The sequence below is a fragment of the Bos javanicus genome, chromosome 1 (genome assembly GCF_032452875.1).
Source record: "Bos javanicus breed banteng chromosome 1, ARS-OSU_banteng_1.0, whole genome shotgun sequence".
NCBI classification, from domain to species: Eukaryota; Metazoa; Chordata; class Mammalia; order Artiodactyla; family Bovidae; genus Bos; species Bos javanicus.
This window is the reverse complement of record NC_083868.1, coordinates 17,680,919-17,706,236: the sequence shown is the minus strand read 5'-3', so window position 1 is coordinate 17,706,236 and position 25,318 is coordinate 17,680,919.

Genomic DNA, 25,318 nt, shown 5'->3' with positions numbered 1-25,318 from the left:
TTAAAGAATAAGCAACAACAAATGTGTATAGAAAAATCTAAGAGATGAGCAATACACTGACCTTTAGCTTTTATTTTTAAATAGGCAGATAAATTATGGCTAACAAGTTTTAAATATTCCACCTTTTCACAGATGGATATGCATCTATAGACATAGATGAATTTTCCTGATTTTTAGACATTTTCATTATGTCAGTCAATATACTACAGATCTTTTATGTACAAAAATATATTTCAAAAAGTCCTTTAAAGTCAATAAAATAGATGCCTTCTTCTAACCACTCTAATACATAATGATGATAAACAAAATTATTTTACTAATGACACATATATTTGAATTCAAACTACAAATTATTTTCCCTATTTTGAGCATCCAGCATTATGGAAAATAGAAAGTACCTTCATGTAATAGAGCTTCTTTGTGCCAGGATGAGAATTATCTTTGAATATCAAAGATTAGGCTCTGCTTCATTGCCCAGGTAATCAATTTCACAGTGCAACTATTTCATCAGCTTTACAGATGAATGTGGTACAGAGAAAAGCTTTGGAAATATATTATTATGTCTACTTAAGAAAAATACATTTCAGAGTACAGTACTTAAGTTAAAATTTTTACTATGCCTAATGGGAAACAAAGTACGCTAAAGGCTAAATGGAAGGAATGGGTGCTGAGTTCTGTCTCTAAGAAAAAAATATGTAAGTATATTTAAAGAAAAGTAAAAACCCAGCAAAATATGTCCTAAGTATTTGATATCTAGTCCTCCCCTGAAACTTTTCTGAGATTGGGAATAGATCATACTATGCTGCTCTTCAGATGAGATCAGATCAGTCGCTCAGTTGTGTCCAACTCTTTGTGACCCCATGAATCGCAGCACGCCAGGCCTCCCTGTCCATCACCAACTCCAGGAGTTCACTCAGACTCACGTCCATCAAGTCACACAAAAAAACTAAAAACATTTTAACATAATTACTAAGACTGTGGCACTAATTGGAAATATTTTATATTTGAGTACATATTGTTATTATTATTGAGTTGGTAAGTTATGTCTTACTCTTTGTGACACCATGGACTGTAGCCTGCCACACTCTTCTGTCCAAGGGATTTCCCAGGCAAAAATACTGGAATGGGTTGTCATTTCTACTCCAGGGGATCTTCCTGATACAGGGATCAAACGTATATCTCCTGCGTTGGTGGGCAGATTCTTTACTGCTGAACCAAGGGGAAACCCATTTGAGTACATACACATAGGAAACATGAGCCTTTTATAGATCACTAAAGACAAAACTAAAAAGCCTCTTGATGAAAGTGAAAGTGGAGAGTGAAAAAGTTGGCTAAAAGCTCAACATTTAGAAAAAGAAGATAATGACATCTGGTCCAATCACTTCATGGAAAATAGATGCGGAAACAGTGGAAACAGTGTCAGACTTTATTTTTTGGGGCTCCAAAATCACTGCAGATGGTGACTGCAGCCAAGAAATTAAAAGAGGCTTACTCCTTGGAAGAAAAATTATGACCAACCTAGATAGCATATTTAAAAGCAGAGCCATTACTTTGCCAACAAAGGTCCGTCTAGTCAAGGCTATGGTTTTTCCTGTGGTCATGTATGGATGTGAGAGTTGGACTGTGAAGAAGGCTGAGTGCCAAAGAATTGATGCTTTTGAACTGTGGTGCTGGAGAAGACTCTTGAGAGTCCCTTGGACTGCAAGGAGATCCAACCAGTCCATTCTGAAGGAGATCAGCCCTGGGATTTCTTTGGAAGAAATGATGCTGAAACTCCAGTACTTTGGCCACCTGATGCAAAAAGTTGACTCACTGGAAAAGACTCTGATGCTGGAAGGGATTGGGAGCAGGAGGAGAAGGGGACGACAGAGGATGAGATGGCTGGATGGGATCACTGACTCGATGGATGTGAGTCTGAGTGAACTCTGGGAGCTGGTGATGGACAGCGAGGCCTGGCATGCTGCAATTCATGGGGTCACAAAGAGTCGGACACAACTGAGTGACTGAACTGACTGAAAGACAAAACATCATGCGAAGTAATGGGCTGGATGAAGCACAAGCTGGAATCAAGATTACTGGGAAAAATATCAATAACCTCAGATATGCAAATGACACCACCCTTATGGCAGAAATGAAGAACTAAAGAGCTTCTTGATGAAAGTGAAAGAAGAGAGTGAAGAGTTGGCTTAAAACTCAACATTCAGAAAACTAAAATCATGGCGTCTGGTCCCATCACTTCATGGCAAATAGATGGGGAAACAATGGAAACAGTGAGAGACTTTATTTTGGGGGGTTCCAAAATCACTGCAGATGGTGACTTCAGCCATGAAATTAAAAGACGTTTGCTCCTTGGAAGAAAAGCTATGACCAACCTAGACAGCATATTAACAAGCAGAGGTATTACTTTGCTGATAAAGGTCCATCTAGTCAAAGCTATGTTTTTTCCGATAGTCATGTATGGATGTGAGAGTTGTACTAGAAGGAAAGCTGAGCACTGAAGAATAGATGCTTTTGAACTGTGGTGCTGGGGAAGACTCTTGCAAGTCCCTTGGACTGCAAGGAGATCCAACTAGTCCTAAAGGAAATAAGGAAATAAGTCCTGAATGGTTATTGGAAGGACTGATGCTGAGGCTGAAACTCCAATACTCTGGACACCTAATGTGAAGAGCTGATTCTTTGGAAAAGACCGTAATGCTGGGAAAGATTGAAGGTGGGGAGAGAAGGAGATGACAGAGGATGAGATGGTTGAATGGCATCACTGACTCAGTGGACTTGAGTTTGAGCAAGCTCCAAGAGTTGGTGACGGAAAGTGAGGCCTGGCTTGCTGCAGTCCATGGAGTTGCAAAGAGTTGGACATGACTGAGCGAATGAACTGAACTGAAAGACAAAACACATAAGAATGAATGAGAAGACCTTGTAATTTTTTATAGTATATATCACCCTGTTTATTTAACTTATATGCAGAGTACATCATGAGAAACGCTGGACTGGAAGAGACACAAACTGGAATCAAGATTGCCGGGAGAAATATCAATAACCTCAGATATGCAGATGACACCACCCTTATGGCAGAAAGTGAAGAACTCAAAAGACTCTTGATGAAAGTGAAAGTGGAGAGTGAAAAAGTTGGCTTAAAGCTCAACATTCAGAAAACGAAGATCATGGCATCCGGTCCCACCACTTCATGGGAAATAGATGGGGAAACAGTGGAAACAGTGTCAGACTTTATTTTTCTGGGCTCCAAAATCACTACAGATGGTGACTGCAGCCATGAAATTAAAAGACACTTACTCCTTGGAAGGAAAGTTATGACCAACCTAGATAGCATATTCAAAAGCAGAGACATTATTTTGCCAACAAAGGTTCGTCTAGTCAAGGCTATGGTTTTTCCCGTGATCATGTATGGATGTGAGAGTTGGACTGTGAAGAAGGCTGAGTGCCAAAGAATTGATGCTTTTGAACTGTGGTGCTGGAGAAGACTCTTGAGAGTCCCTTGGACTGCAAGGAGATCCAACCAGTCCATTCTGAAGGAGATCAGCCCTGGGATTTCTTTGGAAGGAATGATGCTAAAGCTGAAACTCCAGTACTTTGGCCACCTGATGCAAAGAGTTGACTCATTGGAAAAGACTCTGATGCTGGGAGGGATTGGGGGCAAGAGGAGAAGGGGATGACAGAGGATGAGATGGCTGAATGGCATCGCTGACTCGAAGGAGTGAACTCCGGGAGTTGGTGATGGACAGGGAGGCCTGGCATGCTGTGATTCATGGGGTCGCAAAGAGTCGGACACAACTGAGTGACTGATCTGATCTGAAGCCATAATATATGATAATGAAGCAACAGCATTTTTCTAGAGATGTGAAAGGAAATTTTAAAGTATTATGTGGTTTGAGTTAAATTTTTATTAAAATTAGATTAAGAAAAAAATACTTTCTTGTGGAAAATGTGTATAAACGTATTTTCAAACACCAGTTCCTATTTACATGCATATATCTTTAACTCATTTAATTGGCCCCTTCCATATAAATCATACTTGGTATTCCCTGGACATTTGTGCTCTAAATCAACAAATGTACCAAATTTATTTTACATAAATTTTACTTTCCACTATGATAAAATGAGAATCTATTAGAAGATGCCGTCAGATGTTTGTTGTGATGAGACAGATAGACACAAGCAGCTCTAAGTGTTGTAGCAGAATAAGTTAATTTTATTCTGCATAATTAAAAGTAAATAACCTAGGGTCTTTGAACAGTCATATTTAATACTCTGTCTTAGGGCAAGACATAGCTTTGCATGTGTCTGCATATATCTATACTTGAGAAGGATTCTATTTAGAAAGTCATTTGTAACTAAATTTTTTTTGAGAACTCTAAGAAAATCAATACTTCATAATATGCAAATTTGTAATATGCACATTCCAGGAGATACAATATCATTGTTTAAGACTTTATTGGCATTAGGGCATTAAGTTAATGTAATATGGTAGAATAAGTAAAGAAACATTCAGTACCTCAAAGTATCAGAGGCCGTTTTAACCTAGAAAGAGTAGAAATTTTTTCATATAGGAGATATAAACTAAACTACACTTTCATAAAATGGTAGGTTTGGGGAAAATTAAGAAGATACATGGCATTGTAGATAATTACATTGTAGACAATGTACATTACTCTAATGTAAAAGGAAGAGTTGGATATGTGAATAAAATAACATGAATGAAAATTTGCAAACCCCAATACCATCAAACCAAAGTAGATACAATATATTGGCTCTTAAGTTCTAATAAAAAGTAGTAGATTTGTAACCATATGTGTTTTCCATTTTTCTCTTTAATAGTAATCAAACCTCGTCCTTGATGAGGGTTAATGTATGGTCTTCATCTGAGACAAGAAAGAGTAAGCAAGCTAGATTGAGTCAGGGGTACTAGTTTCCTGGACAAAGTGCCTTATTCAGAGAGAGAGAAATGAACACATGTATGTCAGTTAGACTATCAGTATGATTTCTGATGCTGAGAAAGAGAAAACTGCTGGGTTTTTTGGAGAGAGATATGGTCCTAGAAAGATCAATTTACCATGTGGTCTGACCTTATTTTGGCATCTTAACTTTAATGTTAGCATCTAAATTTGTTTAAACCCAGACCTATGCATGAAAAAGGAACTAAGATTAAGGGAAAAGAAATCCAGAGCTAAAGAAAAGAAGCAGAGAACAGACCACATCATTTTAGCATACAAATTTATCCTTGCCTGATTTTTCAAATATATGACACAAAAATATCACCTTCCTGCTATTTTTTAGTTTCTTTAACATGCAACTAAATAGACTTTAAAGTTGGACAGGTTATAAATGTAGGCAAAATTTTGGCCACAGAGGTGAGGTGTTAGGCATATTTAATGTCAGTAATAATAATAAATCACTTTTTGAACATGTCCCTGCATAATAATGTAAATAGGAAATGTCTTACACTTAAATTCTGGGAGTTGCCAGGCCAGGTGTCTACTAGAATATAGAAAGTGGTCAATCAACATTTGTGGAATAAATGAGAAACTAAATGGTCATGCTATGAAAAACAAATGCAACATGTCTCAATCTTCTTGTTCAATGAAGGTGTATATGTGTTCTTTTTCTTTCTTTAATCTACTTTTTATTGGTTATTTCCATCTTAATATAGTAGGTTTAGTTAATTGACTCATAAAATTTGAATGAAGAAATAATACACAAAAAATTATTTTTTATGACATGAGGCATATTACCTTAGTATGCGTGATGGACAAAGAAACAACAGACCTAATAGAATAGAAAGATCATCCACTTTCTAGATTATTGGCAGGCAAAGAAAGAAACAACTTAATTGAAAGTTTGATATAAATGTGACTGCTTAATTATCAAACCAAATTCATTTTGTAGAAAACAACGTAACTTCAGAATAGTTAATGACAATCAAATGTACAGAATAATGACATAATCAAAGCAAGGTTTTAAGATAATCAATCTCACAACCTTTGCTGGAGAGTGGAGCTTGGTGCATGCATGCAAGTGTTGAGAAAGGTAATATGTAGGCTTAGGGGAGAATAGCTTAGATATACTATGTTGTTATAGTTTCCCTGCTAGTTCAGTCTAAGTTAAAGTTGTATTTTTCTTTTTTCTCTTTGAATCTGTCTAGTACAATAACAAAGTAGGCAAGTAGTCACCAAAGCTTATAGATCTGCCTATAAGTCTATGAGAGGTCTGTAGATAAGACTAGTCAAATTCAGCTGGACTCTCAGCTAAGGGCCTTATAAAGTCTAAATAAGAGTTTTATTGACAGAGCTTGTATCTGAAGGCATCTATATCCAAGCTTATTTAGATTGTTGGGAGAATTTGAATCTTCGTGGTTGTAAGATTGATGTCCTGCTTTCCTTTCAGGTTGTCAGGTAAAGACCACCCTCAGACTTTATAGCCCAACTATATTCCTGATCACATGGTCACTTTCATCTAACAGCCAGTAATCATGCACTGAATCCTTTCCATGCTTCAAATCTGACTTCTGCCACCAGCTGAGAAAAGTCTCTGCCATTTAAGCATGAGATTAGATTACTCCCACTCAGTCGATGTGTCTTTCTAACCATCCCCAGGTTACTAATCTTAGTTCAGTTCAGTTCAGTCGCTGAGTCGTGTCTGACTCTTGGCAACCCCAGGAACCGCAGCACGCCAGGCCCCCCTGTCCATCACCAACTCCTGAAGTCCACCCAAACCCATGTCCATTGAGTTGGTGATGACATCCAACAATCCCATCCCCTTCTTCTCCTGCCCTCAATCTTTCCCAGCATCAGGGTCTTTTCAAATCAGTCAACTCTTTGCATGAGGTGGCCAAAGTATTGGAGTTTAATCTTCAACATCAGTCCTTCCAGTGAACAAACAGGATCTCCTTTAGGATGGACTGGTTGGATCTCCACACAGTCCAAGGGACTCTCAAGAGCCTTCTCCAACACCACAGCTCAAAAGCATGAATTCTTTGGTGCTCGGCTTTCTGTATAGTCCAACTCTCACATCCATACTGGAGAAGGCAGCAGCAAACCAGTCCAGTACTCTCGCATGGAAAATCCCATGGATGGAGGAGCCTGGTAGGCTGCAGTCCATGGGGTCGGTAAGAGTCAGACACAACTGAGTGAATTCACTTTCACTTTCATGCATTGGAGAAGGAACTGGCAACCTACTCATATTCTTGCCTGGAGAATCTCAGGGACGGGGGAGCCTGGTGGGCTGCCATCTATCAGGTCGCATAGAGTCGGACAGGACTAAAGCGACTTAGCAACAGCAACAGACCACTGAAAACCATAGCCTCAACTAGACGGACCTCTGTTGACAAAATAATGTCACTACTTTTTAATATGCTGTCTAGGTTGGTCATAACTTTCCTTCCAAGGAGTAAGCATCTTTTTATTTCATGGCTGCAATCACCATCTGCAGTGATTTTGGAGCCCCACAAAATAAAGTCAGCCACTGTTTCCCCATCTATTTGCCATGAAGTGATGGACCAGATGCCATGATCTTAGTTTTCTGAATGTTGAGCTTTAAGTCAACTTTTTCACTCTCCTCTCTCACTTTCATCAAGAAGCTCTTTAGTTCTTCTTCACTTTATGCCATAAGGGTGGTGTCATCTGCATACCTGAGGTTATTGATATTTCTTCCAGCAATCTTGATTCCAGCTTGTGCTTCCTCCAGCCCAGCATTTCTCATGAGGTACTCTGCATAAAAGTCAAATAAGCAGGGTGACAATATACAGCCTTGATGTACTCCTTTTCCTATTTGGAACCAGTCTGTTGTTCCATGTCCAGTTCTAACTGTTTCTTCCTGACCTGCATATAGGTTTCTCAAGAGGCAGGTCAGGTGGTTTGGTATTCCCATCTCTTTTAGAATTTTCCAGTTTATTGTGATCCACACAGTCAAAGGCTTTGGCATAGTCAATAAAGCAAAAATAGATGTTTTTATGGAATTCTCTAGCTTTTTTGATGATCCAGTGGATGTTGGCAATTTGATCTCTGGTTCCTCTGCCTTTTATAAAACCAGCTTGAACATCTGGAAGTTCAGGGTTCATGTATTGCTGAAGCCTGGCTTGGAGAATTTTGAGCATTACTTTACTAGTGTGTGATGTGAGTGCAATTGTGTGGTAGTTTGAGCATTCTTTGGCATTGCCTTTCTTTGGGATTGGAATGAAAATTGACCATTTCCAGTCCTGTGCACACTGCTGAGTTTTCCAAATTTGCTGGCATATTAAGTGCAGCACTTTCACAGCATCATCTTTTCAGGATTTGAAATAGCTCAACTGGAATTCCATCACCTCCACTAGCTTTGTTCATAATGATGCTTCCTAAGGCCACTTGACTTCACATTCCAGGATGTCTGGCTCTAGGTGAGTGATTACACCATCATGATTATCTGGGTTGTGAAGATCTTCTTTGTACAGTTCTTCTGTGTATTCTTGCCACCTCTTCTTAATGTCTTCTGCTTCTGTTAGATCCCTACCATTTCTGTCCTTTATTGAGCTCTTCTTTTCATGAAATGTTCCCTTGGTATCTCTAATTTTCTTGAAGAGATCTCTAGTCTTTCCCATTCTATTGTTTTCCTCTATTTCTTTGCATTGTTCGCTGAGGAAGGCTTTCTAATCTCTCCTTGCTATTCTTTGGAACTCTGCATTCAAATGGGTATATGTTTCCTTTTCTCCTTTGCTTTTGGCTTGTCTTCTTTTTACAGCTATTAGTAAGGTCTTCTCAGACAACCATTTTGCTTTTTTGCAATTCTTTTACTTGGGGATGGATGGTCTTGATTCCTGTCTCCTGTACAATGTCACGAATCTCTGTCCATAGTTCATCAGGCACTCTGTCTATCAGATCTAGCCCCTTAAAACTATTTCTCACTTACAGTGTATAGTCATAAGGGATTTGATTTAGGTCATATGTAAATGGTCTAGTGGTTTTCTCCACTGTCTTCAATTTCAGTCTGAATTTGGCAATAAGGAGGTCATGATCTGAGCCACAGTCAGCTCCTGGTCTTATTTTTGCTGACTATATAGAGCTTCTCCATCTTTGGCTGCAAAGAATATAATCAATCTGATTTCGGTGTTGACCACCTGGTGATGTCCATGTGTAGAGGCTTCTCTTGTGTTGTTGGAAGAAGGTGTTTGCTGTGACCAGTGCTTTCTCTTGACAGAACTCTATTAGCCTCTACCATGCTTCATTCTGTACCCCAAGGCCAAATTTGCCGGTTACTCCAGGTGTTTCTTGACTTCCTACTTTTGCATTCCAGTCTCCTATAATGAAAAGGACATCTTTTTTGGATGTTAGTTCTAGGAGGTCTTGTAGCTCTTCATAGAACCGTTCAACTTCAGCTTCTTCAGCATTACTGGTCTGGGACTTGGATTACTGTGATATCAAATGGTTTGCCTTGGAAATGAATTGAAATCACTCTTTAGTTTTTGAGATTGCATCCATGTACTGCATTTCTGACTCTTCTGTTGACTATGATGGCTACCCCATTTCTTCTAAGGGATTCCTGCCCACAGTAGTAGATATAACGGTCATCTGAGCTAAAATCACCCATTCCAGTAATCTTAACTCCATATGCAAAAATCCCCTTCAGCCATTTAATAAAAATAATCACAGGAGTCACATGGGAGGCAAAGATTACAAAGGTCATTTTATCAAATTATGGTAAGTAAACTTAACATGAAAGCTACTATTTTAACAATTTATTTAAGGGCACAATACAGTATTATTAACTACTCGTGCAATGTCTTAAAGACCTTCTAGAACATGTTCATCTTGGATAACTGAAACTATATCTTTGAACAACTTCCCAATTTCCCTGGTAGCCAGCATTCTACTCTCTTCTTCTATGTGTTTGACTCTTCAAGATACTCAATATAAGTGGATTGATATAGGATTTGTCCCTGTGTGACTGGCTTTTTTCACTTAACATAATGTTATCCAAGTTCATCCATGCTGTTGCATATCACAGGATTTCCTTTTTTTTAAGAGCCAAATAATATTCCATTGTGTGCATGTACCATATATTCTTAGCTTAGTTGGTGAGGAATCTGCCTGCAATGCAGGAGACCCCATTTTGATTCCTAGTCAGGAAGACACCCTGGAGAAGGGAACGGCTACCCACTCCAGTAGTATGGCCAGGAGAATACCATGGAATGTACAATCCATGGGGTTGCAAAGAGTCAAACAAGGCTGAGCAACTCTCACTTTCACCATATTTTTTAATCCATTCATCAATAGGTGGATATTTAGGTTGTTTCCATACCTTGCCTATTGTGAATAATGCTGCAATGAACATGGGGATGCAGACATTTCTTTAATATCTTAATTTCAAATTTATTGTAATATCCCCAGGTGTGAGATTGTTGGATTATATGATAGTTTCATTTTTAACTTTTTGAGGAAACTCCATAGGCTTTTCCAAAGTGGATGTAACATTTTACATTCCCATCAACAGCATACAAGGATCCCAATTCTTCAAATCCCTGTAAATATTTATTATTTTTGATAAAATAGCTCTCTTAACAGGTGTGAGATAATGTTTCATTGTGGTTTTGATTTGCATTTCCCTCATGATTAGTAATGTTGAGTTTATGTTCATCTACTTCTCAGCCATATGTGTATTTTCTTTGGAAAAATGTCTATTCAAAATATTTGCTCACTTTTTAAATCAAGTTATTTTTTTGTTGCTATTATGCTAATGAAGTTCCTTATATATTTTGGAAGTTAAACCCTGATCAGATATATAGTTTGATTTTCTCTAATTCCATAGGTTACCTTTTGATCGTTACTTCTTTTGCTACACAGAAACTTTTTGTTTGATTTAGTCCTACTTTTTATTTTGCTACCCTTGCCTTTAATTTCTTCAAATGTATGACCTGTCTCAGTGTTCTTTTTGTTTTTTAATTCAGTGAAATGACCTTTGGGTCCACAGTTTATGCTACAACTGTTTCTCCATCCTTCTACCAAAAGATGACATAAAAATGATGCAACCAATTGATTTTTGTACTGGTTCAAATAATTGTACATGTGCTCCCCATTTAGCCTTGAATGAAATTTTGGAAGTCATTTTTATTGCTAACAAATGGTACAGAGCAAAACACACACAAGTACTTATGGGATACCTATTTTACTATTTCTTGAAAGACTGTGATGAATATGAATTAGGGACTTGAGTTTTTCTTGATAAATTTCAAGTATGTCAGCATGATAGAATACATATTATGAAAATTTATTTCCATTTATGAAATAATACTTGGAAATAGTAAAATAGTGAAAGGCTCTTTGGTTCATTGAAAGAGTGGTGCCTCTGTTACATTGTACTGCCTCTTGAAATTAAGCATTAGGATGTACACAAAATGTCCTTTACTTAATCTCATTGCCTGTCAGCTTTGCTTTTTTCCACTTCAGTAATATAACTCTTAGAAAATTTGTTACCCAGAGGTTTTAAGTCATATCTTTGAAGCTCTTTGATTTATATAATCACAAAAATTTTCTATTTAAGGTCAGTTATTATGTCACAGCTCTTAAAAATTAAATATAGCTGTCTTTATCTTTGTGCCTCACCTGAGGAGCCAACATGTCATTCTTATTACCCAGCACATAAATTGCTCTTTAAAATGAATTGGATTTATTTGGCTTAAAAAAAAACCACACTGATATTTAAATTAAACACAACCTTAATTGAATTTGTATGTTTAGAGGAAAGACAATGATGTTTTACTATTATTAGATGGAAGGAGGCTCTAGTTGTTCCCACTATTATGGAGATGATCCAATTTTATTGTTAAATATTAGTAACAAATATGTAAATATTCTAGCAACTGCCTCACAAATTTATATGTATATCTTTGTCAAATCGGTGTTAATTTTTAAATAAATACTAACTTCTATTTTTTTGTAATTATGAAACATCTTTATTTGGTAAAGATATTTATGTTTGTTCCTAAATAAATTTTAATATAATTACTTAAGATTTTAAAACACATTTCATTACCTAACAAAGTGAAAGTAAAAGTCGTTTAGTCATATCTGACTCTTTGGGAACCCATGAACTATACAGTCAATGGAATTCTCCAGGCCAGAATACTGGAGTGGGTAGCTGGTCCCTTCTCCAGGGTATCTTCCCAACCCAGGGATCGAACCCAGGTCTCCCACATTGCAGGAGGATTATTTACTAGCTGAACAACCAGGGAAAACTAATTTTTAAAATAAATTAAATCAAAATAAAAACTTTATATTTCAGTACCATCATGATTGCAACTTTTGTGAATAGATATTTAAATCTTAACTCTATCCCTTAGTAAATGTGTATCCAAAGGCTTGCCACTTAATATCATTTTTGATCTGCAAATAATAAAGTGCATATATAAGTTAGCAGAGCCTGGAATAGTATAATCAGTCAAAACAGCATTATTTTAATTAACCTGACTTTAAATTACAAAATATTTTATATAAAGACTTCTTAAGGTGTATTTGAAAGTTCAATGTTTTTATTTTGATGTATTTTGTTTTAATTTGGCCCTAATCTCTATGTGGTATATATCTCTAATGATGATTTCTATCTCAGTATTTATAATCTAGAATTTTTAGCTGTTATCTAGAATTTTTAGCTTAAAGACCATTTCATCCAGCACCTTCATCAGTGAGACAACAGATTCACTATATAAAGCCCCAGTTAGTTATGAGCAGACTAGTGACATTATAACAATAAATCTAGAATGACAAATTGCCCCACGGTATACAGTAGTTTTAATCTTTCACAGATTTCCTTATAAATATCAGCATGTATGCTGGTGCTCTCAGTCATGTCCAACTCTTTGTGACTTCTTGGACTGTAGCCTGCCAGGCCCCTCTGTCCTTCGAAATTTCCAGGAGGGAGTTGCCATTTCCTTCTCCAAAATAGCACAGTACACATACAATTCTGATGAATGTACATATGTGTATGCTAAGTTGCTTCAGTCACGTCTGACTGTTTGCAACCCCATGGACTGTAGCCTGACAGGCTCCTCTGTCCATGGGATTCTCCAGGCAAAAATACTGGAGTGGGTTGCCATGCCCTCCTGCAGGGGATTGTTTGTAAATTATTAAAAAAAAATTCTTATTCTATTAACTTTGTAGGGAATGCATATCTACCTCACCTTTTTCTTAATTCTTTATTGATTACAATGTATGAAAAAAGTGAAAGTGAAAGTCACATCCAACTCTTTGTGACCCCATGTACTATACAGTATATGGAATTCTCCAGGCCAGAATACTCAAGTGGGTTGCCTTTCCCTTCTCTGGGGATCTTCCCAACCCAGTGATTGAGCCCAGGTCTCTCTCATTGCTGGTGGATTCTTTACTAGCTGAGCCACAAGGGAAGTCCACAAGGTATAAGCAAATGCATACATATATATATATATATATATATATATATATATGTATATGTATATTTGCCTAAATTAGTTGCATTATATGTGTAATTGCTGGGAACTCACAACTATTGAATCTATTAACACAGAATTCAGAACAATGTATAAAATTGTGTTAATTATCAACTACTGTATAACAAATTATACCCAAACACTGTGGCTCACAACAACCATATTTATTATCTCAGTTTTGGTGGGTCAGGAATCTAAGTCACTGCTAGCTGGGTCTTTTGACTCTGGTCACTCACAAGGCTGCCTTCCAGGTGCCAGCCGAACCAGCAGTTGTCTGAAGACTACTAGTAAAAGAGTACTCTCGAGCTCACCCATGTCTGGAGGATTCAGTTCTTTGCACATTATTGGCCAGAATTCTCCCTTTACTCCTCACTATGTGGGCATCTTCCTAGAAGACTTTCTTCCTAGAAGACATTCTTCCTGGAAGACTCCCACAGGGCCACTAGATTCATGAGACTGAGCAAATGAGAAGACAAAAGAGAGCAAGATGGAAATCACAATGTTTTGCAAATTAATATTGGAAATAACATCTCATAACTTTTCCCACTATATATTTATTAGAAGAAAGTCACTAATCCCTGTTTATATTCAAATGGAGGGTATTACAGAATGGTATAAATATCAGTGGGTGGGGACCATTGGGACCCATTTCAGAAATTGCCTACCACAGAAATTACAAATGAGAAAGTGGCTTTCTCAATGTCTACACGCTCCATACAATTTTCCAAACTTCATGTAGAAGTGACTTTATTTTAAAAATTGACGTTTTAAGTACTTTTTCTTGATACATTTTCTTAATGTCTTGCTTTCTGTCACTCCCTGAAACACTTTTTTTTAAACTTATTTTTAGACAAAATGCTTATAGAAATCAAATGATATTTAAGTAGTAATAAGCATGTAGGATTCACTTTCTAATCCAAATTATGGAGTTAGAATCTATTTATATTTTCCTTCAGGTATTTTTTTAATTTTTATTTATTTATATTTTTTTAACATTTTTGGAGATAAAATTTAACCACCAAATCCCTGGTACAAGTTGTATGGTGACTAGAGTTTCTATGAAGGTATAGACGAGAGGGCTTGGATGGGAGCATGTAGACAGTGGGCAGAGGAAGGGACAAGAGTCCCTGAGTCCACGTGGGGAGGGCCATGCTAGGAACACTTGGAAAGGGGAGATTTAGGACCCTGGAAATAAAAACAGTTCAGTTCAGTTCAGTCGCTCAGTCGTGTCCGACTCTTTGCAACCCCATGGACTGCAGCACTCCAGGCCTCCCCGTCCATCACCAACTCCCAGGGATGCTCAAACTCAAGTCCATTGAGTCAATTATGCCATTCAACCATCTCATCCTCTGTTGTCCCCTTCTCCTGGCTTCAATCTTTTCCAGCACCAGGATCTTTTCCAAGGAGTCAGTTCTTTACATCAGGTGGCCAAAGTATTGGAGTTTCAGCTTCAGCATCATTCCTTCCAGTGAATATTCAGGACTGATTTCTTTTATTTTTTTTTCAATTTTAATTAAAAAAAATTATACATGTGTTCCCCATCCTGAACCCTCCTCCCTCCTCCCTCCCCATACCATCCCTCTGGGTCGTCCCAGTGCACCAGCCCCGAGCATCCAGCATCGTGCATTGAACCTGGACTGGCATCTCGTTTCATACATGACATTTCACATGTTTCAATGCCATTCTCCCAAATCTTCCCACCCTCTCCCTCTCCCACAGAGTCCATAAGCCTGTTCTATACATCAGTGTCTCTTTTGCTGTCTCGTATACAGGGTTATCGTTACCATCTTTCTAAATTCCATATATATGCGTTAGTATACTGTATTGGTGTTTGTCCTTCTGGCTTACTTCACTCTGTATAATAGGCTCCAGTTTCATCCACCTCATTAGAACTGATTCACATGTATTCTTTTTAATGGCTGAGTAATACTCCATTGTGTATATGTACCACTGCTTTCTTATCCATTCATCTGCTGATGGACATCTAGGTTGTTTCCATGTCCTGGCTATTATAAACAGTGCTGCGATGAACATTGGGGTACACGTGTCTCTTTCCCTTCTGGTTTCCTCAGTGTGTATGCCCAGCAGTGGGATTGCTGGATCATAAGGCAGTTCTATTTCCAGTTTTTTAAGGAATCTCCACACTGTTCTCCATAGTGGCTGTACTAGTTTGCATTCCCACCAACAGTGTAAGAGGGTTCCCTTTTCTCCACACCCTCTCCAGCATTTATTATTTGTAGACTTTTGGATCGCAGCCATTCTGACTGGTGTGAAATGGTATCTCATAGTGGTTTTGATTTGCATTTCTCTGATAATGAGTGATGTTGAGCATCTTTTCATGTGTTTGTTAGCCATCTGTATGTCTTCTTTGGAGAATTTATATTTTCCATCTTTATTTGCTTCTTAATTATTTGTATTCACTTCAAATTCTAAAACTCACTTTATCATATTTTTTAAATGTCTGTGACAAAATATTAACTCAGCTTAGCACCATGATGTTGAAGACAATTTCTTCTGATATCAGAAGCACAAATTAACTCTCTAATACAAAAAGTCTATAAAATATTCCACAGTATAGATTTCATTTAAAACGAAGGCCTCACTAAGCTAGAAGGATTCTTTATTATAATACACACTAAATAGGTTGTTTTCTACTTTCAAAGAGGAGACTCATTGATAGAATATTGAAAGTGCAATTCACTCAGATGAGAGTCTAGTGAAGAAGGAAAATAGGTTTATTAACAAAGAAGCTAATAAACATAATAAGTACATGATGTGACCAAAAAAAACCAGGACACTGCATAATTCAAAAATATTCATAAATCAGCAAATATGTTACAATCAGATATCACAATAAAATATAATCTAGATATCTGAGTAACATACTTTGATTTAAACCAGAAACAAGTACATCCATCTACAAATTGCTGGGAAAGTCTCATGAATTTAAATCGTTGTTGGAAGGATAAAAATGATAATGATAATGAATAGTGCAGGTACTTTAAGTCACTTGACTTTCATTTTACATTTGTTTTGGATTTTATATTTATTTTATATCACAGGGTATGTAATATCTTGACTGCATTACTGAAATAATAATTATGCAAATGCTGTTAGGATTATATGAAGTGGTATAATTAAAACACTGATAGAGAGCTCTCCTCAGAAACCTCTCAACAAAATAGGATACAGTATTTGAGGAGTTAAAATTTTCATTGGTAGACAGTTATGTTCTAATATTTTAACTAACAATCAGGCAACTCATCCACTGTCAGAAAAATTATAATGTATAAAGAGAAACAAAAAAATTCAACTTTAAATTTATGAACAAAAGATAACCACAATTAATATTTTTTGCATATTCTCCCAAATGACATTCAATACAAATGGGTCCTACCTATATAGATTTCTAACTAAACTTACTTACTGCTAACTAAACTTACTTCTAAATTTACTGGAGATCATAGATCTCCCACTTTTAATATAGACGGGGAAATATATATACATATATATAGATATATATATATATAAGCAAAATTCCTAACCAACATATATACAGAAGCTTAAGCTTCATATTTTCCTCTTCCTCAATGTTTTTGTAGCTAATTCTCTCTATCTTTTTTTTATCTAGCTATTATATTTTATTTATTTAAAAAATAAATAAAATATTTATTTATTTTATTTTGTTTAAAGATTATTTCCTTTTTGTTTATCCTCAATAAAATTTGTCACATCAACAGAGAATGTACTTGAAAACAATATTTGTTTTTCATACCTAAATGATTTTCTTTCTAAAAAATTATTTATTATTATTATTATTTTTACTTTACAATATTGCATTGGTTTTGCCATACACTGACATGAATCAGCCATGGGTGTACATGTGTTCCCCATCCTGAACCCCACTCCCTCCTCACTCCCCGTACCATCCTTCTGGGTCATCCCAGTGCACCAACCCTGAGCACCCTGTATCGTGCATCGAACCTGGACTGGCGATTCATTTCACATATGATAATTCACATGTTTCAATGCCATTCTCCCAAATCATCTCACCCTCTCCCTCTCCCACAGAGACCAAAGACTGTTCTATACATCTATGTCTCTTTTGCTGTCTCGCATACAGGGTTATCGTTACCATCTTTCTAAATTCCATATATATGTGTTAGTATACTGTATCGATGTTTTTCTTTCTGGCTTACTTCACTCTGTATAATAGGCTCCAGTTTCATCCACCTCATTAGAACTGATTCAAATGTATTCTTTTTAATGGCTGAGTAATAGTCCATTGTGTATATGTACCACAGCTTCCTTATCCATTCATCTGCTGATGGACATCTAGGTTGCTTCCATGTCCTGGCTATTATAAACAGTACTGCGATGAACATTGGGGTACATGTGTCTCTTTCAATTCTGGTTTCCTTGGTGTGTATGCCCAGCAGCAGGGTTGCTGGGTCATATGGCAGTTCTATTTCCAGTTTTTTAAGGAATCTCCATACTGTTCTCCATAGTGGCTGTACTAGTTTGCATTCCCACCAACATTGTAAGAGGGTTCCCTTTTCTAGACACCTTCTCCAGCATTTATTGCTTGTAGACTTGGATAGCAGCTGTTCTGACTGGCATGAAATGGTATCTCATTGTGGTTTTGATTTGCATTTCTCTGATAATGAGTAATATTGAGCATCTTTTCATGTGTTTTTGTTAGCCATCTGTATGTCTTCTTTGGAGACATGTCTGTTTAGTTCTTTGGCCCACTTTTTGATTGGGTCATTTATTTTCTTGGAATTGAGCTGCAGGAGTTGCTTGCATATTTTTGCGATTAATTCTTTGTCTGTTGTTTCGCTTGCTGTTATTTTCTTCCATTCTGAAGGCTGTCTTTTCACCTTGTTTATAGTTTCTTTTGTTGTACAGAAGCTTTTAATTTTAATTAGGTCCCATTTATTTATCTTTGCTTTTATTTCCAATATTCTGGGAGGTGGGTCATAGAGGATCCTGCTGTGATTTATGTTGGAGAGTGTTTTACCTATGTTTTCCTCTAGGAGTTTTATAGTTTCTAGTCTTACGTTTAGATTTTTAATACATTTTGAGTTTATTTTTGTTTATGGTGTTAGAAAGTGTTCTAGTTTCATTCTTTTACGAGTGGTTGACCAGTTTTCTCAGCACAACTTGTTAAAGAGATTGTTTTTTCTCCATTGTGCATTCTTGCTTTCTTTGTCAAAGATAAGGTGTCCATAGGTGAGTGGAATTATCTCTGGGCTTTCCATTTTGTTCCATTGACCTATATTTCTGTCTTTGTGCCATACTATACTGTCTTGATGACTGTGGCTTTGTAGTAGAGACTGAAGTGAGGCAGGTTGATTCCTCCAGTTCCATTCTTCTTTCTCAAGATTGCTTTGCATATTCAAGATTTTTTGACTTTCCATAGAAATTGTGAAATTATTTGTTCTAGTTTTCTGAAAAATACCATTGGTAGCTTGATAGGGATTGTATTGAATCTACAGATTGCTTTGGGTACTATACTAATTTTCACTATATTGATTCTTCCGATCCATGAACGCAGTATATTTCTCCATCTATTTGTGTCCTTTTGATTTCTTTCACCAGTGTTTTATAGTTTTCTATATATACATATTTTGTTTCTTTAGGTAGATATATTCCTAAGTATAGGACCACCCTGCTATTTAACTTATATGCAGAGTACATCATGAGAAATGTTGGACTGGAAGAAAAACAAGCTGGAGTCAAGATTGCCAGGAGAAATATCAATAACCTCAGATATGTAGATGGCACCACCCTTATGGCAGAAAGTGAAAAGGAACTAAAAACCCTCTTTATGAAAGTGAAAGAGGAGAGTGAACAAGTTGGCTTAAAGCTCAACATTCAGAAAACAAAGATCATGGCATCTGGTCCCATCAGTTCATGGGAAATAGATGAGGAAACAGTGGAAACAGTGTCAGACTTTATATTTTTGGGTTCCAAATCACTGCAGTTGGTGACTGCAGCCATGACATTAAAAGACACTTACTCCTTGGAAGGAAAGTTATGACCAACCTAGATAGCATATTCAAAAGCAGAGACATTACTTTGCTAACAAAGGTCCGTCTAGTCAAGGCTATGGTTTTTCCAGCGGTCATGTATGGATGTAAGAGTTGGACTGTGAAGAAAGCTGCTCACTGAAGAATTGATGCTTTTGAACTGTGGTGTTGGAGAAGACTCTTGCGAGTCCCTTGGACTGCAAGGAGATCCAACCAGTCCATTCTTAAAGAGATCAGTCCTGGGTGTTCTTTGGAAGGACTGATGCTGAAGCTGAAACTCCAGTACTTTGGCCACCTCATGCGAAGAGTTGACTCACTGGAAAAGACTCTGATGCTGGGAGGGATTGGGGGCAGGAGGAGAAGGGGACGACAGAGGATGAGATGACTGGGTGGCATCACCGACATGATGGACATGCGTTTGAGTGAACTCTGGGAGTTGGTGATGGACAGGGATGCCTAGCGTGCTGCAATTCATGTGGTCACAAAGAGATGGACACAACTGAGTGACTGAACTGAACTGAACTGATTCCTAAATGTTTTATTCTTTTCTTTGCAATGGTGAATGGAATTGTTTCCTTAATTTCTCTTTCTGTGTTCTCACTGTTAGTGTTTAGGAATGCAAGGGATTTCTGTGTGTTGATTTTATATCCTGCAACTTTACTATATTCATTGATTAGCTCTAGTAATTTTCTGGTGGAGTCTTTAGGGTTTTCTATGTAGAGGATCATGTCATCTGCAAACAGTGAGAGTTTTACTTCTTCCTTTTCAATCTGGATTCCTTTTATTTCTGTTTCTGCTCTGACTGCTGTGGCCAAAACTTCCAAAACAGTGTTGAATAGTAGTGGTGAGAGTGGGCACCCTTGTCTTGTTCCTGACTTTAGAGGAATTGCTTTCAATTTTTTACCAGTGAGGGTAATGTTTGCTGTGGGTTTGTCATATATAGCTTTTATTATGTTGAGGTATGTTCCTTCTATTGCTGCTTTCTGGAGGGTTTTCATCATAAATGGATATTGAATTTTGTCAGAGTCTTTCTCTACATCTATTGAGATAATCATATGGTTTTATTTTTCAATTTGTTAATGTGGTATATTACATTGATTGATTTATGGATGTTGAAGAATCCATGCATCCCTGGGATAAAGCCCACTTGGTCATGATGTATGATCTTTTTAATGTGTTGTTGGATTCTGATTGCTAGAATTTTGTTAAGGATTTTTGCATCTATGTTCATCAGTGATATTGGCCTGTAGTTTTGTTTTGTTTTGTTTTTTTTGTGGGATCTTTGTCAGGTTTTGGTATTAGGGTGATGATGGCCTCATAGAATGAGTTTGGAAGCACCTTCCTCTGCAACTTTTAGGAAGAGTTTGAGTAGGATAGGTGTTAGCTCTTCTCTAAATTATTGGTAGAATTCAGCTGTGAAGTCATCTGGCCCTGGGCTTTTGTTTGTTGGAAGATTTCTGATTATAGTTTCAATTTCCATTCTTATGATGGGTCTGTTAAGATTCTCTATTTCTTCCTGGTTCAGTAATGGAAAGTTGTACTCTTCTAAGAATTTGTCCATTTCTTTCAAGTCGTCCATTTTATTTGCATATCAGTTCAGTTCAATTCACTTCAACAACTCAGTCGTGTCCGACTCTTTGTGACCCCATGTATTGCAGCATGCCAGGCCTCCCTGTCCATCACCAATCCCAGAGTTCACTCAAACTCACATCCATCGAGTCGGTGATGCCATTCAGCCATCTTATCCTCTGTCATCCCCTTCTCCTCCTGCCCCCAATCCTTCCCAGCATCAGAGTCTTTTCCAATGAGTCAACTCTTCGCATGAGGTGGCCAGACTACTGGAGTTTCAGCTTTAGCATCAGTCCTTCCAAAGAACACCCAGAACTGATCCTTAGAATGGACCGGTTGGAACTCCTTGCAGTCCAAGGGACTTGCAAGAGTCTTCTCCAACACCACAATTCAAAAGCATCAATTCTTCAGTGCTCAACTTTCTTCACAGTCCAACTCTCACATCCACACATGACCACTGGAAAAACCATAGCCTTGACTAGACGGACCTTTGTTGGCAAAGTAATGTCTCTGCTTTTGAATATGCTATCTAGGTTGGTCGTAACTTTCCTTCCAAGGAGTAAGCATCTTTTAATGTCATGGCTGCAATCACCATCTGCAGTGATTTTGGAGCCCCCCAAAATAAAGTCTGACACTGTTTCCACCGTTTCCCCATCTATTTCCCATGAAGTGGTGGGACCGGATGCCATGATCTTCATTTTCTGAATGTTGAGCTTTAAGCCAACTTGTTCACTCTCCTCTTTCACTTTCATCAAGAGGCTTTTTAGTTCCTCTTCAATTTCTGCCATAAGGGTGGTGTCATCTACATATCTGTGGTTATTGATATTTCTCCCAGCAATCTTGATTCCAGCTTGTGCTTCTTCCAGCCCAGCGTTTCTCATGATGTACTCTGCATGTGTTAAATAAGCAGGGTGACAATGTACATCCTTGATGTATTCCTTTTCCTTTTTGGAACAAGTCTGTTGTTCCATGTCCAGTTCTAATTGTAGTCTCTTATGATTGTTTGCATTTCTGTGTTGTCTGCTGTGATCTCTCCATTTTCATTTCTAATTTTGTTGATTTGATTTTTCTCCCTTTGTTTCTTGATGAGCCTGGCTAAAGGTTTATCAGTCTTATTTATCTTCTCAAAGAACCAATTTTTGACTTCGTTGATTTTTTTTATGGTCTCTTTTGCTTCTTCTGCATTTATTTCTGCCCTAATTTTTAAGGTTTATTTCCTTCTACTAACCCTAGGGTTCTTCATTTCTTCCTTTTCTAGTTGCTTTAGGTGTAGAGTTAGGTTATTTATTTGACTTTGTTCTTGTTTCTCGAGGTAAGCCTGTATTGCTATGGATCTTCCCCTTAGCACTGCTTTTACAGTGTCCCATATGTTTGGGATTGTTTTGTTTTCGTTTTCATTGATTTCTATGCATATTTTGATTTATTTTTTTATTTCTTCTTTGATTTGTTGGTGATTCAGCAGCGTGTTGTTCAGCCTCCATATGTTGCAATTTTTAATAGCTTTCTCCTGTAATTAACATCTAATCTTACTGCATTGTGGTCAGAAAAAATGCTTGGAATGATATAATTTTTTTTTTTAAATTTTCCAAGGCTAGATTTATGGCCCAGGATGTGGTCTATGCTGGAGACAGTTCTGTGTGCACATGAGAAAAACTTAAATTTCATTGTTTTGGGGTGAAATGTCCTATAGATATCAATTAGATCTAACTGGTTGTTGTATCATTTAAAATTTGTGTTTCTTAGTTAATTTTATCTTTAGTTGATCTATCCATAGGTGTAAGTCAGGTATTAAAGTCTTCCACTATTATTGTGTTATTGTTAATTTCCCCATCCATACTTTTTAGCACTTCTCTTACATATTGTGGTGCTCCTGTTTTGGATGCATATATATTTATGACTGTTTTATCTCCTTGGATTGATCCTTTAATTATTATGTAGTGTCCATCTTTGTCTCTTTTCACAGCCTTTGTTTTAAAGTCTATTTTATCTGATATGAGTATTTCTACTCCTGCTTTCTTTTGGTCTCTATTTGCATCGAATATCTTTTTCCAGCCCTTCACTTTCAGTCTGTATGTATCCCTTGTTTCAAAGTAGATCTCTTTTAGACAACATATATATGGGTCTCGTTTTGTATCCATTCAGCCAGTCTTTGTCTTGGTTGGGGCATTCAATCCGTTTACATTTAAGGTAATTATTGATAAGTATGATCCCATTGCCATTTACTTTATTGTTTTGGGTTCGAGTTTATACACCTTTTCTGTGTTTCCTGTCTAGAGAAGATCCTTTAGCATTTGTTGGAGAGCTGGTTTGGTGGTGCTGAATTCTCTCAGCTTTTGCTTGTCTGTAAAGCTTTCAATTTCTCCTTCATATTTGAATGAGATCCTTGCTGGGTACAGGAATCTAGGCTGTAGGTTATTTTCTTCCATCACTTTAAGTATGTCCTTCTGTTCTCTTCTGGCCTGAAGAGTTTCTATTGAAAGATCAGCTGTTATCCTTAAAGGAATCCCCTTGTCTGTTATTTGTTGTTTTTCCCTTGCTGCTTTTAATATTTGTTCTTTGTGTTTGATCTTTGTTAATTTGATTAATATGTGTCTTGGGGTGTTTTGCCTTGGGTTTATCCTGTTTGGGACTCTCTGGGTTTCTTGGATTTGGGTGATTATTTCTTTCCAAATTTTAGGGAAGTTTTCAAGTATTATCTCCTCAAGTATTTTCTCATGGTCATTCGTTTTGTCTTCTTCTGGGACTCCTATGGTTTGAATGTTGGGACGTTTAACATTGTCCCAGAGGTCTCTGAGGTTGTCCTCTATTTTTTAAAAATTATTTTTTATTTGTTTCCTCTCTGTTTCATTTATTTCTACCATTCTATCTTCTACCTCACTTATCCTCTTTTCTGCCTCCGTTATTCTACTGTTGGTTCCCTCCAGAGTGTTTTTGATCTCATTTATCACATTATTCATTATATGTTGACTCTTTATGTCTTCTAGGCCCTTGTTAAACCTTTCTTGCATCTTCTCGATCCTTGTCTCCAGGTTATTTATCTGTAACTCCATTTTGTTTCAAGATTTTGGATCATTTTCATTATCATTATTCGGAATTCTTTATCAGGTAGATTCCCTATCTCTTCCTCTTTTGTTTGGTTTGGTGGGCATTTATCCTGTTCCTTTACCTGCTGGGTATTTCTCTGCCTTTTCCTCTTGCTTATATTGCTGTGTTTGGGGTGGCCTTTCTGTATTCTAGCAGTTTGTGGTTCCTCTTTATTGTGGAGGTTCCTTGCTGTGGGTGGGGTTGGACTAGTGGCTTGTCAAGGTTTCCTGGTTAGGGAAGCTTGTGTGGATGTTCTGGTGGGTGAAGTTGGATTTCTTCTCTCTGGAGTGCAATGAACTGTCCAGTAATGCGTTTTGAGATGTCAGTGGGTTTGGTCTGACTTTGGGCAGCCTGTATATTGAAGCTCAAGGCTATGTTCCTGTGTTGCTGGAGAATTTGCATGGTATGTTTTGCTCTGGAACTTGTTGGCCCTTGGGTCATGTTTGGTTTCAGTGTAGGTATGGTGACATTTGATGAGCTCCTATCAATTAATGTTCCCTGGATTCAGGAGTTCTCTGGTGTTCTCAGGATTCGGACTTAAGCCTCCTGCCTCTGGTTTTCAATCTTATTTTTACAGTAGCCTCAAGACTTCTCCATCTATACAGCACTGATGATAAAACATATAAGTTAATGATGAAAAGTTTCTCCACAGTGAGGGACACCCGGAGAGGTACACAGGGTTACATGGAGAAGAGAAGATGGAGGAGGGAGATAGAGGTGACCAGAGGAGAAGAGGGGGAATCAAAAGAGGAGAGAGCAAGCTAGCCAGTAATCACTTCCTTATGTGCTGTCCACAGTCTGGATCCTTACCCTTACCAATGCAGCCCGTGCCTCCCTGTCCAGCTCCCACTTGCTAGTGGGGGATGCACATGTTTGGGCTGCTGCTCCACTGGGAGTTGCTGTTAGGTACGTAATCTGTGGGTTTTATTTCTTTATTTATTTTCCCTCCCAGTTGTTTTGCCCTCTGAGATTCCAAGGCTCACCACAGACCCACCGGAGAGAGTATTTCCTAGTGTTTGGAAACTTCTCTCTTTTTTAAGACTCCCTTCCCCTTCCCGGGACGGATCTCTGTCCCTACCTCTTTTGTCTCTCTTTTTGTCTTTTACATTTTGTCCTACCTCCTCTTGAAGACAATGGACTGCCTTTCTGGGTGCCTGATATCCTCTATCAGCATTCAAAAGTTGTTTTG